Genomic DNA, 14,108 nt, shown 5'->3' with positions numbered 1-14,108 from the left:
AAAAAAATACAACAGTGTTTCCATCATACAACAGGAATAATTGCAACCAGTTTGAAAGTGATGGCCAATTCTACGTTCCGGGCAACCTAGGCTTCGCTCTAGGGCGTTTCTCCACCAGATCGAATAGATAGTGCCTTAGAAGTCAACGCCAGAAGCATAAAATACGATATAAATACAACAGCTTTTCCATCGTGTAAAATGAATTAATGCAACCAGTATGAAACTTATGGTCATTTCGACTTTCCGAGCAACCTAGGCTTCACCCTAGGGCGTTGCTCCAACAGATTGAGTAGCTAGGACCTTAGAAGTCAACGCCCGAACCATAAAATGCAAAAAAAATACAACAGTGTTTCCATCATATAACAGGAATAATTGCAACCAGTTTGAAAGTGATGGCCAATTCTACGTTCCGGGCAACCTATGTTTCACTCCAGGGCGTTGCTCCACCAGACCGAATAGTTACGGCCTAAGAAGTCAACGCCAAAAGCATAAAATACGATATAAATACAACTGCTTTTCCATCGTATAAAACGAATAATTGCAACCAGTATGAAACTTATGGTCATTTCTACTTTCCGAGCAAGCTAGGCTTCACCCTAGGGCGTTGCTCCAACAGATTGAATAGTTAGGGCCTTAGAAGTCAACGCCCGAACCATAAAATGCAAAAAAAATACAACAGTGTTTCCATCATACATCAGGAATAATTGCATCCAGTTTGAAAGTGATGGCCAATTCTAAGTTCCGGGCAACCTTGGCTTCACTCTATTGCGTTGCTCCACCAGATCGAATAGTTAGTGCCTTAGAAGTCAACGCCAGAAGCATAAAATACAATATAAATACAACAGCTTTCCATCGTATAAAACGAATAATTGCAACCAGTATGAAACTTATGGTCATTTCTACTTTCCGAAAAACCTCGGCTTCACCCTAGGGCGTTGGTCCAACAGATTGAATAGTTAGGGCCTTAGAAGTCAACGCCCGAACCATAAAATGCAAAAAAAATACAACAGTATTTCCATCATATATCAGGAATAATTGCAACCAGTTTGAAAGCGCTGGCCAATTCTACGTTCCGGGCAACCTAGGTTTCACTCCAGGGCGTTGCTCCACCTGACCGAATAGTTACGGCCTATGAAGTCAACGCCAGAAGCATAAAATACGATATAAATACAACAGCTTTTCCATCGTATAAAACGAATAATTGCAACCAGTATGAAACTTATTGTCATTTCTACTTTCCGAGCAACCTAGGCTTCAAACCGGGGCGTTGCCCCAACAGATTGAATAGTTAGGGCCTTAGAAGTCAACGCCCGAACCATAAAATGCAAAAAAAATACCACAGTGTTTCCATCATATAACAGGAATAATTGCAACCAGTGTGAAAGTGATGGCCAATTCTACGTTCCGGGCAACCTAGGCTTCACTCTATTGCGTTGCTCCACCAGATCGAATAGTTAGTGCCTTAGAAGTCAACGCCAGAAGCATAAAATACAATATATATACAACAGTTTTTCCATCGTATAAAACGAATAATTTCAACCAGTATGAAGCTTATGGACATTTCTACTTTCCGAGCAACCTAGGCTTCACCCTAGGGCGTTGCTCCAACAGATTGAATAGTTAGGGCCTTAGAATTCCACGCCCGAACCATAAAATGCAAGAAAAATACAACAGTGTTTCCATCATATATCAGGAATAATTGCAACCAGTTTGAAAGTGATGGCCAATTCTACGTTCCGGGCAACCTAGGTTTCACTCCAGGGCGTTGCTCCACCAGACCGAATAGTTACGGCCTAAGAAGTCAACGCCAGAAGCATAAAATACAATATAAAAACAACAGCTTTTCCATCGAATAAAACGAATAATTGCAACCAGTATGAAACTTATGGTCATTTCTACTTTCCGAGCAAGCTAGGCTCCACCATAGTGCGTTGGTCCAACAGATTGAATGGGTAGGGCCTTAGAAGTCAACGCCCGAAGCATAAAATGCAATAAAAATACAACAGTGTATCCATCATATAACAGGAATAATTGCAACCAGTTTGAAAGCGATGGCCAATTCTACGTTCCGGGCAACCTAGGCTTCACTCTAGGGCGTTGCTCCACCAGAACGTATAGTTAGTGCCTTAGAAGTCAACGCCAGATGCATAAAATACGATATAAATACAACAGCTTTTCCATCGTATAAAACGAATAATTGCAACCAGTATGAAACTTATGGTCATTTCTACGTTCCGAGCAACCTAGGCTTCACCCTAGGGCGTTGCTCCAACAGATTGAATAGTTAGGGCCTTAGAAGTCAACGCCCGAACCATAAAATGCAAAAAAAATACAACAGTGTTTCCATCATACAACAGGAATAATTGCAACCAGTTTGAAAGTGATGGCCAATTCTACGTTCCGGGCAACCTAGGCTTCGCTCTAGGGCGTTTCTCCACCAGATCGAATAGATAGTGCCTTAGAAGTCAACGCCAGAAGCATAAAATACGATATAAATACAACAGCTTTTCCATCGTATAAAACGAATAATTGCAACCAGTATGAAACTTATGGTCATTTCTACTTTCCGAGCAAGCTAGGCTTCACCCTAGGGCGTTGCTCCAACAGATTGAATAGTTAGGGCCTTAGAAGTCAACGCCAGAAGCATAAAATACGATATAAATACAACAGTTTTTCCATCGTATAAAACGAATAATTGCAACCAGTATGAAACTTATGATCATTTCTACTTTCCGAAAAACCTCGGCTTCACCCTAGGGCGTTGCTCCAACAGATTGAATAGTTAGGGCCTTAGAAGTCAACGCCCGAACCATAAAATGCAAAAAAAATACAACAGTGTTTCCATCATATATCAGGAATAATTGCAACCAGTTTGAAAGTGATGGCCAATTCTACGTTCCGGGCAACCTAGGTTTCACTCCAGGGCGTTGCTCCACCTGACCGAATAGTTACGGCCTAAGAAGTCAACGCCAGAAGCATAAAATACGATATAAATACAACAGCTTTTCCATCGTATAAAACGAATAATTGCAACCAGTATGAAACTCATGGTCATTTCTACTTTCCGAGCAACCTAGGCTTCACCCTAGGGCGTTGCTCCAACAGATTCAATAGTTAGGGCCTTAGAAGTCAACGCCCGAACCATAAAATGCAAAAAAAATACCACAGTGTTTCCATCATATAACAGGAATAATTGCAACCAGTTTGAAAGTGATGGCCAATTCTACGTTCCGGGCAACCTAGGCTTCACTCTATTGCGTTGCTCCACCAGATCGAATAGTTAGTGCCTTAGAAGTCAACGCCAGAAGCATAAAATACAATATATATACAACAGTTTTTCCATCGTATAAAACCAATAATTGCAACCAGTATGAAGCTTATGGACATTTCCACTTTCCGAGCAACCTAGGCTTCACCCTAGGTCGTTGCTCCAACAGATTGTATAGTTAGGGCCTTAGAATTCCACGCCCGAACCATAAAATGCAAGTAAAATACAACGGTGTTTCCATCATATATCAGGAATAATTGCAACCAGTTTGAAAGTGATGGCCTATTCTACGTTCCGGGCAACCTAGGTTTCACTCCAGGGCGTTGCTCCACCAGACCGAATAGTTACGGCCTAAGAAGTCAACGCCAGAAGCATAAAATACGATATAAAAACAACAGCTTTTCCATCGTATAAAACGAATAATTGCAACCAGTATGAAACTTATGGTCATTTCTACTTTCCGAGCAAGCTAGACTCCACCCTAGGCCGTTGGTGCAACAGATTGAATAGGTAGGGCCTTAGAAGTCAACGCCCGAAGCATAAAATGCAATAAAAATACAACAGTGTATCCATCATATAACAGGAATAATTGCAACCAGTTTGAAAGCGATGGCCAATTCTACGTTCCGGGCAACCTAGGCTTCACTCTAGGGCGTTGCTCCACCAGATCGAATAGTTAGTGCCTTAGAAGTCAACGCCAGAAGCATAAAATACAATATAAATACAACAGTTTTTCCATCGTATAAAACGAATAATTGCAACCAGTATGAAACTTATGGTCATTTCTACTTTCCGAGCAACCTAGGCTTCACCCTAGGGCGTTGCTCCAACAGATTGAATAGTTAGGGCCTTAGAAGTCAACGCCCGAACCATAAAATGCAAAAAAAATACAACAGTGTTTCCATCATATAACAGGAATAATTGCAACCAGTTTGAAAGTGATAGCCAATTCTACGTTCCGGGCAACCTAGGCTTCGCTCTAGGGCGTTTCTCCACCAGATCGAATAGATAGTGCCTTAGAAGTCAACGCCAGAAGCATAAAATACGATATAAATACAACAGCTTTTCCATCGTATAAAACGAATAATTGCAACCAGTATGAAACTTATGGTCATTTCTACTTTTCGAGCAACCTAGGCTTCACCCTGGGGCGTTGCGCCAACAGATTGAATAGTTAGGGCCTTAGAAGTCAACGCCCGAACCATCAAATGCAAAAAAAATACAACAGTGTTTCCATCATATATCAGGAATAATTGCAACCAGTCTCAAAGTGATGGCCAATTCTACGTTCCGGGCAACCTATGTTTCACTCCAGGGAGTTGCTCCACCAGACCGAATAGTTACGGCCTAAGAAGTCAACGCCAAAAGCATAAAATAGGATATAAATACAACTGCTTTTCCATCGTATAAAACGAATAATTGCAACCAGTATGAAACTTATGGTCATTTCTACTTTCCGAGCAAGCTAGGCTTCACCCTAGGGCGTTGCTCCAACAGATTGAATAGTTAGGGCCTTAGAAGTCAACGCCCGAACCATAAAATGCAAAAAAAATACAACAGTGTTTCCATCATACATCAGGAATAATTGCATCCAGTTTGAAAGTGATGGCCAATTCTAAGTTCCGGGCAACCTTGGCTTCACTCTATTGCGTTGCTCCCCCAGATCGAATAGTTAGTGCCTTAGAAGTCAACGCCAGAAGCATAAAATACAATATAAATACAACAGCTTTCCATCGTATAAAACGAATAATTGCAACCAGTATGAAACTTATGGACATTTCTACTTTCCGAGCAATCCAGGCTTCACCCTAGGCCGTTGCTCCAACAGATTGAATAGTTAGGGCCTTAGAAGTCAACGCCCGAACCATAAAATGCAAAAAAAATACCACAGTGTTTCCATCATATAACAGGAATAATTGCAACCAGTTTGAAAGTGATGGCCAATTCTACGTTCCGGGCAACCTAGGCTTCACTCTATTGCGTTGCTCCACCAGTTCGAATAGTTAGTGCCTGAGAAGTCAACGCCAGAAGCATAAAATACAATATATATACAACAGTTTTTCCATCGTATAAAACCAATAATTGCAACCAGTATGAAAATTATGGACACTTCCACTTTCCGAGCAACCTAGGCTTCACCCTAGGTCGTTGCTCCAACAGATTGTATAGTTAGGGCCTTAGAATTCCACGCCCGAACCATAAAATGCAAGTAAAATACAACGGTGTTTCCATCATATATCAGGAATAATTGCAACCAGTTTGAAAGTGATGGCCAATTCTACGTTCCGGGCAACCTAGGTTTCACTCCAGGGCGTTGCTCCACCAGACCGAATAGTTACGGCCTAAGAAGTCAACGCCAGAAGCATAAAATACGATATAAAAACAACAGCTTTTCCATCGTATAAAACGAATAATTGCAACCAGTATGAAACTTATGGTCATTTCTACTTTCCGAGCAAGCTAGACTCCACCCTAGGCCGTTGGTGCAACAGATTGAATAGGTAGGGCCTTAGAAGTCAACGCCCGAAGCATAAAATGCAATAAAAATACAACAGTGTATCCATCATATAACAGGAATAATTGCAACCAGTTTGAAAGCGATGGCCAATTCTACGTTCCGGGCAACCTAGGCTTCACTCTAGGGCGTTGCTCCACCAGATCGAATAGTTAGTGCCTTAGAAGTCAACGCCAGAAGCATAAAATACAATATAAATACAACAGTTTTTCCATCGTATAAAACACATAATTGCAACCAGTATGAAACTTATGGTCATTTCTACATTACGAGCAACCTAGGCTTCACCCTAGGGCGTTGCTCCAACAGATTGAATAGTTAGGACCTTAGAAGTCAACGCCCGAACCATAAAATGCAAAGAAAATACCACAGTGTTTCCATCATATAACAGGAATAATTGCAACCAGTTTGAAAGTGATGGCCAATTCTACGTTCCGAGCAACCTAGGCTTCGCTCTAGGGCGTTGCTCCACCAGATCGAATAAATAGTGCCTTAGAAGTCAACGCCAGAAGCATAAAATACGATATAAATACAACAGTTTTTCCATCGTATAAAACGAATAATTGCAACCAGTATGAAACTTATGGTCATTTCTACTTTCCGAGCAACCTAGGCTTCACCCTAGGGCGTTGCTCCAACAGATTGAATAGTTAGGGCCTTAGAAGTCAACGCCCGAACCATAAAATGCAAAAAAAATACAACAGTGTTTCCATCATATAACAGGAATAATTGCAACCAGTTTGAAAGTGATGGCCAATTCTACGTTTCGGGCAACCTAGGCTTCGCTCTAGGGCGTTTCTCCACCAGATCGAATAGTTAGGGCCTTAGAAGTCAACGCCCGAACCATAAAATGCAAAAAAAATACAACAGTGTTTCCATCATATATCAGGAATAATTGCAACCAGTCTCAAAGTGATGGCCAATTCTACGTTCCGGGCAACCTATGTTTCACTCCAGGGAGTTGCTCCACCAGACCGAATAGTTACGGCCTAAGAAGTCAACGCAAAAGCATAAAATAGGATATAAATACAACTGCTTTTCCATCGTATAAAACGAATAATTGCAACCAGTATGAAACTTATGGTCATTTCTACTTTCCGAGCAAGCTAGGCTTCACCCTAGGGCGTTGCTCCAACAGATTGAATAGTTAGGGCCTTAGAAGTCAACGCCTGAACCATAAAATGCAAAAAAAATACAACAGTGTTTCCATCATACATCAGGAATAATTGCATCCAGTTTGAAAGTGATGGCCAATTCTAAGTTCCGGGCAACCTTGGCTTCACTCTATTGCGTTGCTCCACCAGATCGAATAGTTAGTGCCTTAGAAGTCAACGCCAGAAGCATAAAATACAATATAAATACAACAGCTTTCCATCGTATAAAACGAATAATTGCAACCAGTATGAAACTTATGGTCATTTCTACTTTCCGAAAAACCTCGGCTTCACCCTAGGGCGTTGGTCCAACAGATTGAATAGTTAGGGCCTTAGAAGTCAACGCCCGAACCATAAAATGCAAAAAAAATACAACAGTGTTTCCATCATATATCAGGAATAATTGCAACCAGTTTGAAAGCGCTGGCCAATTCTACGTTCCGGGCAACCTAGGTTTCACTCCAGGGCGTTGCTCCACCTGACCGAATAGTTACGGCCTATGAAGTCAACGCCAGAAGCATAAAATACGATATAAATACAACAGCTTTTCCATCGTATAAAACGAATAATTGCAACCAGTATGAAACTTATTGTCATTTCTACTTTCCGAGCAACCTAGGCTTCAAACCGGGGCGTTGCCCCAACAGATTGAATAGTTAGGGCCTTAGAAGTCAACGCCCGAACCATAAAATGCAAAAAAAATACCACAGTGTTTCCATCATATAACAGGAATAATTGCAACCAGTGTGAAAGTGATGGCCAATTCTACGTTCCGGGAAACCTAGGCTTCACTCTATTGCGTTGCTCCACCAGATCGAATAGTTAGTGCCTTAGAAGTCAACGCCAGAAGCATAAAATACAATATATATACAACAGTTTTTCCATCGTATAAAACGAATAATTTCAACCAGTATGAAGCTTATGGACATTTCTACTTTCCGAGCAACCTAGGCTTCACCCTAGGGCGTTGCTCCAACAGATTGAATAGTTAGGGCCTTAGAATTCCGCGCCCGAACCATAAAATGCAAGAAAAATACAACAGTGTTTCCATCATATATCAGGAATAATTGCAACCAGTTTGAAAGTGATGGCCAATTCTACGTTCCGGGCAACCTAGGTTTCACTCCAGGGCGTTGCTCCACCAGACCGAATAGTTACGGCCTAAGAAGTCAACGCCAGAAGCATAAAATACAATATAAAAACAACAGCTTTTCCATCGAATAAAACGAATAATTGCAACCAGTATGAAACTTATGGTCATTTCTACTTTCCGAGCAAGCTAGGCTCCACCATAGTGCGTTGGTCCAACAGATTGAATGGGTAGGGCCTTAGAAGTCAACGCCCGAAGCATAAAATGCAATAAAAATACAACAGTGTATCCATCATATAACAGGAATAATTGCAACCAGTTTGAAAGCGATGGCCAATTCTACGTTCCGGGCAACCTAGGCTTCACTCTAGGGCGTTGCTCCACCAGAACGTATAGTTAGTGCCTTAGAAGTCAACGCCAGATGCATAAAATACGATATAAATACAACAGCTTTTCCATCGTATAAAACGAATAATTGCAACCAGTATGAAACTTATGGTCATTTCTACGTTCCGAGCAACCTAGGCTTCACCCTAGGGCGTTGCTCCAACAGATTGAATAGTTAGGGCCTTAGAAGTCAACGCCCGAACCATAAAATGCAAAAAAAATACAACAGTGTTTCCATCATACAACAGGAATAATTGCAACCAGTTTGAAAGTGATGGCCAATTCTACGTTCCGGGCAACCTAGGCTTCGCTCTAGGGCGTTTCTCCACCAGATCGAATAGATAGTGCCTTAGAAGTCAACGCCAGAAGCATAAAATACGATATAAATACAACAGCTTTTCCATCGTATAAAACGAATAATTGCAACCAGTATGAAACTTATGGTCATTTCTACTTTTCGAGCAACCTAGGCTTCACCCTGGGGCGTTGCTCCAACAGATTGAATAGTTAGGGCCTTAGAAGTCAACGCCCGAACCGTAAAATGCAACAAAAATACAACAGTGTTTCCATCATACAACAGGAGTAATTGCAACCAGTTTGAAAGTGATGGCCAATTCTACGTTCCGGGCAACCTATGTTTCACTCCAGGGCGTTGCTCCACCAGACCGAATAGTTACGGCCTAAGAAGTCAACGCCAAAAGCATAAAATACGATATAAATACAACTGCTTTTCCATCGTATAAAACGAATAATTGCAACCAGTATGAAACTTATGGTCATTTCTACTTTCCGAGCAAGCTAGGCTTCACCCTAGGGCGTTGCTCCAACAGATTGAATAGTTAGGGCCTTAGAAGTCAACGCCAGAAGCATAAAATACGATATAAATACAACAGTTTTTCCATCGTATAAAACGAATAATTGCAACCAGTATGAAACTTATGATCATTTCTACTTTCCGAAAAACCTCGGCTTCACCCTAGGGCGTTGCTCCAACAGATTGAATAGTTAGGGCCTTAGAAGTCAACGCCCGAACCATAAAATGCAAAAAAAATACAACAGTGTTTCCATCATATATCAGGAATAATTGCAACCAGTTTGAAAGTGATGGCCAATTCTACGTTCCGGGCAACCTAGGTTTCACTCCAGGGCGTTGCTCCACCTGACCGAATAGTTACGGCCTAAGAAGTCAACGCCAGAAGCATAAAATACGATATAAATACAACAGCTTTTCCATCGTATAAAACGAATAATTGCAACCAGTATGAAACTCATGGTCATTTCTACTTTCCGAGCAACCTAGGCTTCACCCTAGGGCGTTGCTCCAACAGATTCAATAGTTAGGGCCTTAGAAGTCAACGCCCGAACCATAAAATGCAAAAAAAATACCACAGTGTTTCCATCATATAACAGGAATAATTGCAACCAGTTTGAAAGTGATGGCCAATTCTACGTTCCGGGCAACCTAGGCTTCACTCTATTGCGTTGCTCCACCAGATCGAATAGTTAGTGCCTTAGAAGTCAACGCCAGAAGCATAAAATACAATATATATACAACAGTTTTTCCATCGTATAAAACCAATAATTGCAACCAGTATGAAGCTTATGGACATTTCCACTTTCCGAGCAACCTAGGCTTCACCCTAGGTCGTTGCTCCAACAGATTGTATAGTTAGGGCCTTAGAATTCCACGCCCGAACCATAAAATGCAAGTAAAATACAACGGTGTTTCCATCATATATCAGGAATAATTGCAACCAGTTTGAAAGTGATGGCCTATTCTACGTTCCGGGCAACCTAGGTTTCACTCCAGGGCGTTGCTCCACCAGACCGAATAGTTACGGCCTAAGAAGTCAACGCCAGAAGCATAAAATACGATATAAAAACAACAGCTTTTCCATCGTATAAAACGAATAATTGCAACCAGTATGAAACTTATGGTCATTTCTACTTTCCGAGCAAGCTAGACTCCACCCTAGGCCGTTGGTGCAACAGATTGAATAGGTAGGGCCTTAGAAGTCAACGCCCGAAGCATAAAATGCAATAAAAATACAACAGTGTATCCATCATATAACAGGAATAATTGCAACCAGTTTGAAAGCGATGGCCAATTCTACGTTCCGGGCAACCTAGGCTTCACTCTAGGGCGTTGCTCCACCAGATCGAATAGTTAGTGCCTTAGAAGTCAACGCCAGAAGCATAAAATACAATATAAATACAACAGTTTTTCCATCGTATAAAACGAATAATTGCAACCAGTATGAAACTTATGGTCATTTCTACTTTCCGAGCAACCTAGGCTTCACCCTAGGGCGTTGCTCCAACAGATTGAATAGTTAGGGCCTTAGAAGTCAACGCCCGAACCATAAAATGCAAAAAAAATACAACAGTGTTTCCATCATATAACAGGAATAATTGCAACCAGTTTGAAAGTGATAGCCAATTCTACGTTCCGGGCAACCTAGGCTTCGCTCTAGGGCGTTTCTCCACCAGATCGAATAGATAGTGCCTTAGAAGTCAACGCCAGAAGCATAAAATACGATATAAATACAACAGCTTTTCCATCGTATAAAACGAATAATTGCAACCAGTATGAAACTTATGGTCATTTCTACTTTTCGAGCAACCTAGGCTTCACCCTGGGGCGTTGCGCCAACAGATTGAATAGTTAGGGCCTTAGAAGTCAACGCCCGAACCATCAAATGCAAAAAAAATACAACAGTGTTTCCATCATATATCAGGAATAATTGCAACCAGTCTCAAAGTGATGGCCAATTCTACGTTCCGGGCAACCTATGTTTCACTCCAGGGAGTTGCTCCACCAGACCGAATAGTTACGGCCTAAGAAGTCAACGCCAAAAGCATAAAATAGGATATAAATACAACTGCTTTTCCATCGTATAAAACGAATAATTGCAACCAGTATGAAACTTATGGTCATTTCTACTTTCCGAGCAAGCTAGGCTTCACCCTAGGGCGTTGCTCCAACAGATTGAATAGTTAGGGCCTTAGAAGTCAACGCCCGAACCATAAAATGCAAAAAAAACACAACAGTGTTTCCATCATACATCAGGAATAATTGCATCCAGTTTGAAAGTGATGGCCAATTCTAAGTTCCGGGCAACCTTGGCTTCACTCTATTGCGTTGCTCCCCCAGATCGAATAGTTAGTGCCTTAGAAGTCAACGCCAGAAGCATAAAATACAATATAAATACAACAGCTTTCCATCGTATAAAACGAATAATTGCAACCAGTATGAAACTTATGGACATTTCTACTTTCCGAGCAATCCAGGCTTCACCCTAGGGCGTTGCTCCAACAGATTGAATAGTTAGGGCCTTAGAAGTCAACGCCCGAACCATAAAATGCAAAAAAAATACCACAGTGTTTCCATCATATAACAGGAATAATTGCAACCAGTTTGAAAGTGATGGCCAATTCTACGTTCCGGGCAACCTAGGCTTCACTCTATTGCGTTGCTCCACCAGTTCGAATAGTTAGTGCCTTAGAAGTCAACGCCAGAAGCATAAAATACAATATATATACAACAGTTTTTCCATCGTATAAAACCAATAATTGCAACCAGTATGAAAATTATGGACATTTCCACTTTCCGAGCAACCTAGGCTTCACCCTAGGTCGTTGCTCCAACAGATTGTATAGTTAGGGCCTTAGAATTCCACGCCCGAACCATAAAATGCAAGTAAAATACAACGGTGTTTCCATCATATATCAGGAATAATTGCAACCAGTTTGAAAGTGATGGCCAATTCTACGTTCCGGGCAACCTAGGTTTCACTCCAGGGCGTTGCTCCACCAGAGCGAATAGTTACGGCCTAAGAAGTCAACGCCAGAAGCATAAAATACGATATAAAAACAACAGCTTTTCCATCGTATAAAACGAATAATTGCAACCAGTATGAAACTTATGGTCATTTCTACTTTCCGAGCAAGCTAGACTCCACCCTAGGCCGTTGGTGCAACAGATTGAATAGGTAGGGCCTTAGAAGTCAACGCCCGAAGCATAAAATGCAATAAAAATACAACAGTGTATCCATCATATAACAGGAATAATTGCAACCAGTTTGAAAGCGATGGCCAATTCTACGTTCCGGGCAACCTAGGCTTCACTCTAGGGCGTTGCTCCACCAGATCGAATAGTTAGTGCCTTAGAAGTCAACGCCAGAAGCATAAAATACAATATAAATACAACAGTTTTTCCATCGTATAAAACGCATAATTGCAACCAGTATGAAACTTATGGTCATTTCTACATTACGAGCAACCTAGGCTTCACCCTAGGGCGTTGCTCCAACAGATTGAATAGTTAGGACCTTAGAAGTCAACGCCCGAACCATAAAATGCAAAGAAAATACCACAGTGTTTCCATCATATAACAGGAATAATTGCAACCACTTTGAAAGTGATGGCCAATTCTACGTTCCGGGCAACCTAGGCTTCGCTCTAGGGCGTTGCTCCACCAGATCGAATAAATAGTGCCTTAGAAGTCAACGCCAGAAGCATAAAATACGATATAAATACAACAGTTTTTCCATCGTATAAAACGAATAATTGCAACCAGTATGAAACTTATGGACATTTCCACTTTCCGAGCAACCTAGGCTTCACCCTAGGTCGTTGCTCCAACAGATTGTATAGTTAGGGCCTTAGAATTCCACGCCCGAACCATAAAATGCAAAAAAAATACAACAGTGTTTCCATCATATAACAGGAATAATTGCAACCAGTTTGAAAGTGATGGCCTATTCTACGTTCCGGGCAACCTAGGTTTCACTCCAGGGCGTTGCTCCACCAGACCGAATAGTTACGGCCTAAGAAGTCAACGCCAGAAGCATAAAATACGATATAAAAACAACAGCTTTTCCATCGTATAAAACGAATAATTGCAACCAGTATGAAACTTATGGTCATTTCTACTTTCCGAGCAAGCTAGACTCCACCCTAGGCCGTTGGTGCAACAGATTGAATAGGTAGGGCCTTAGAAGTCAACGCCCGAAGCATAAAATGCAATAAAAATACATCAGTGTATCCATCATATAACAGGAATAATTGCAACCAGTTTGAAAGCGATGGCCAATTCTACGTTCCGGGCAACCTAGGCTTCACTCTAGGGCGTTGCTCCACCAGATCGAATAGTTAGTGCCTTAGAAGTCAACGCCAGAAGCATAAAATACAATATAAATACAACAGTTTTTCCATCGTATAAAACGAATAATTGCAACCAGTATGAAACTTATGGTCATTTCTACTTTCCGAGCAACCTAGGCTTCACCCTAGGGCGTTGCTCCAACAGATTGAATAGTTAGGGCCTTAGAAGTCAACGCCCGAACCATAAAATGCAAAGAAAATACCACAGTGTTTCCATCATATAACAGGAATAATTGCAACCAGTTTGAAAGTGATGGCCAATTCTACGTTCCGGGCAACCTAGGCTTCGCTCTAGGGCGTTGCTCCACCAGATCGAATAAATAGTGCCTTAGAAGTCAACGCCAGAAGCATAAAATACGATATAAATACAACAGTTTTTCCATCGTATAAAACGAATAATTGCAACCAGTATGAAACTTATGGTCATTTCTACTTTCCGAGCAACCTAGGCTTCACCCTAGGGCGTTGCTCCAACAGATTGAATAGTTAGGGCCTTAGAAGTCAACGCCCGAACCATAAAATGCAAAA

This window comes from Calliopsis andreniformis, unplaced genomic scaffold (genome assembly GCF_051401765.1).
Source record: "Calliopsis andreniformis isolate RMS-2024a unplaced genomic scaffold, iyCalAndr_principal scaffold0014, whole genome shotgun sequence".
NCBI classification, from domain to species: domain Eukaryota; kingdom Metazoa; phylum Arthropoda; class Insecta; order Hymenoptera; family Andrenidae; genus Calliopsis; species Calliopsis andreniformis.
Note: the sequence above shows the minus strand (reverse complement) of the source record.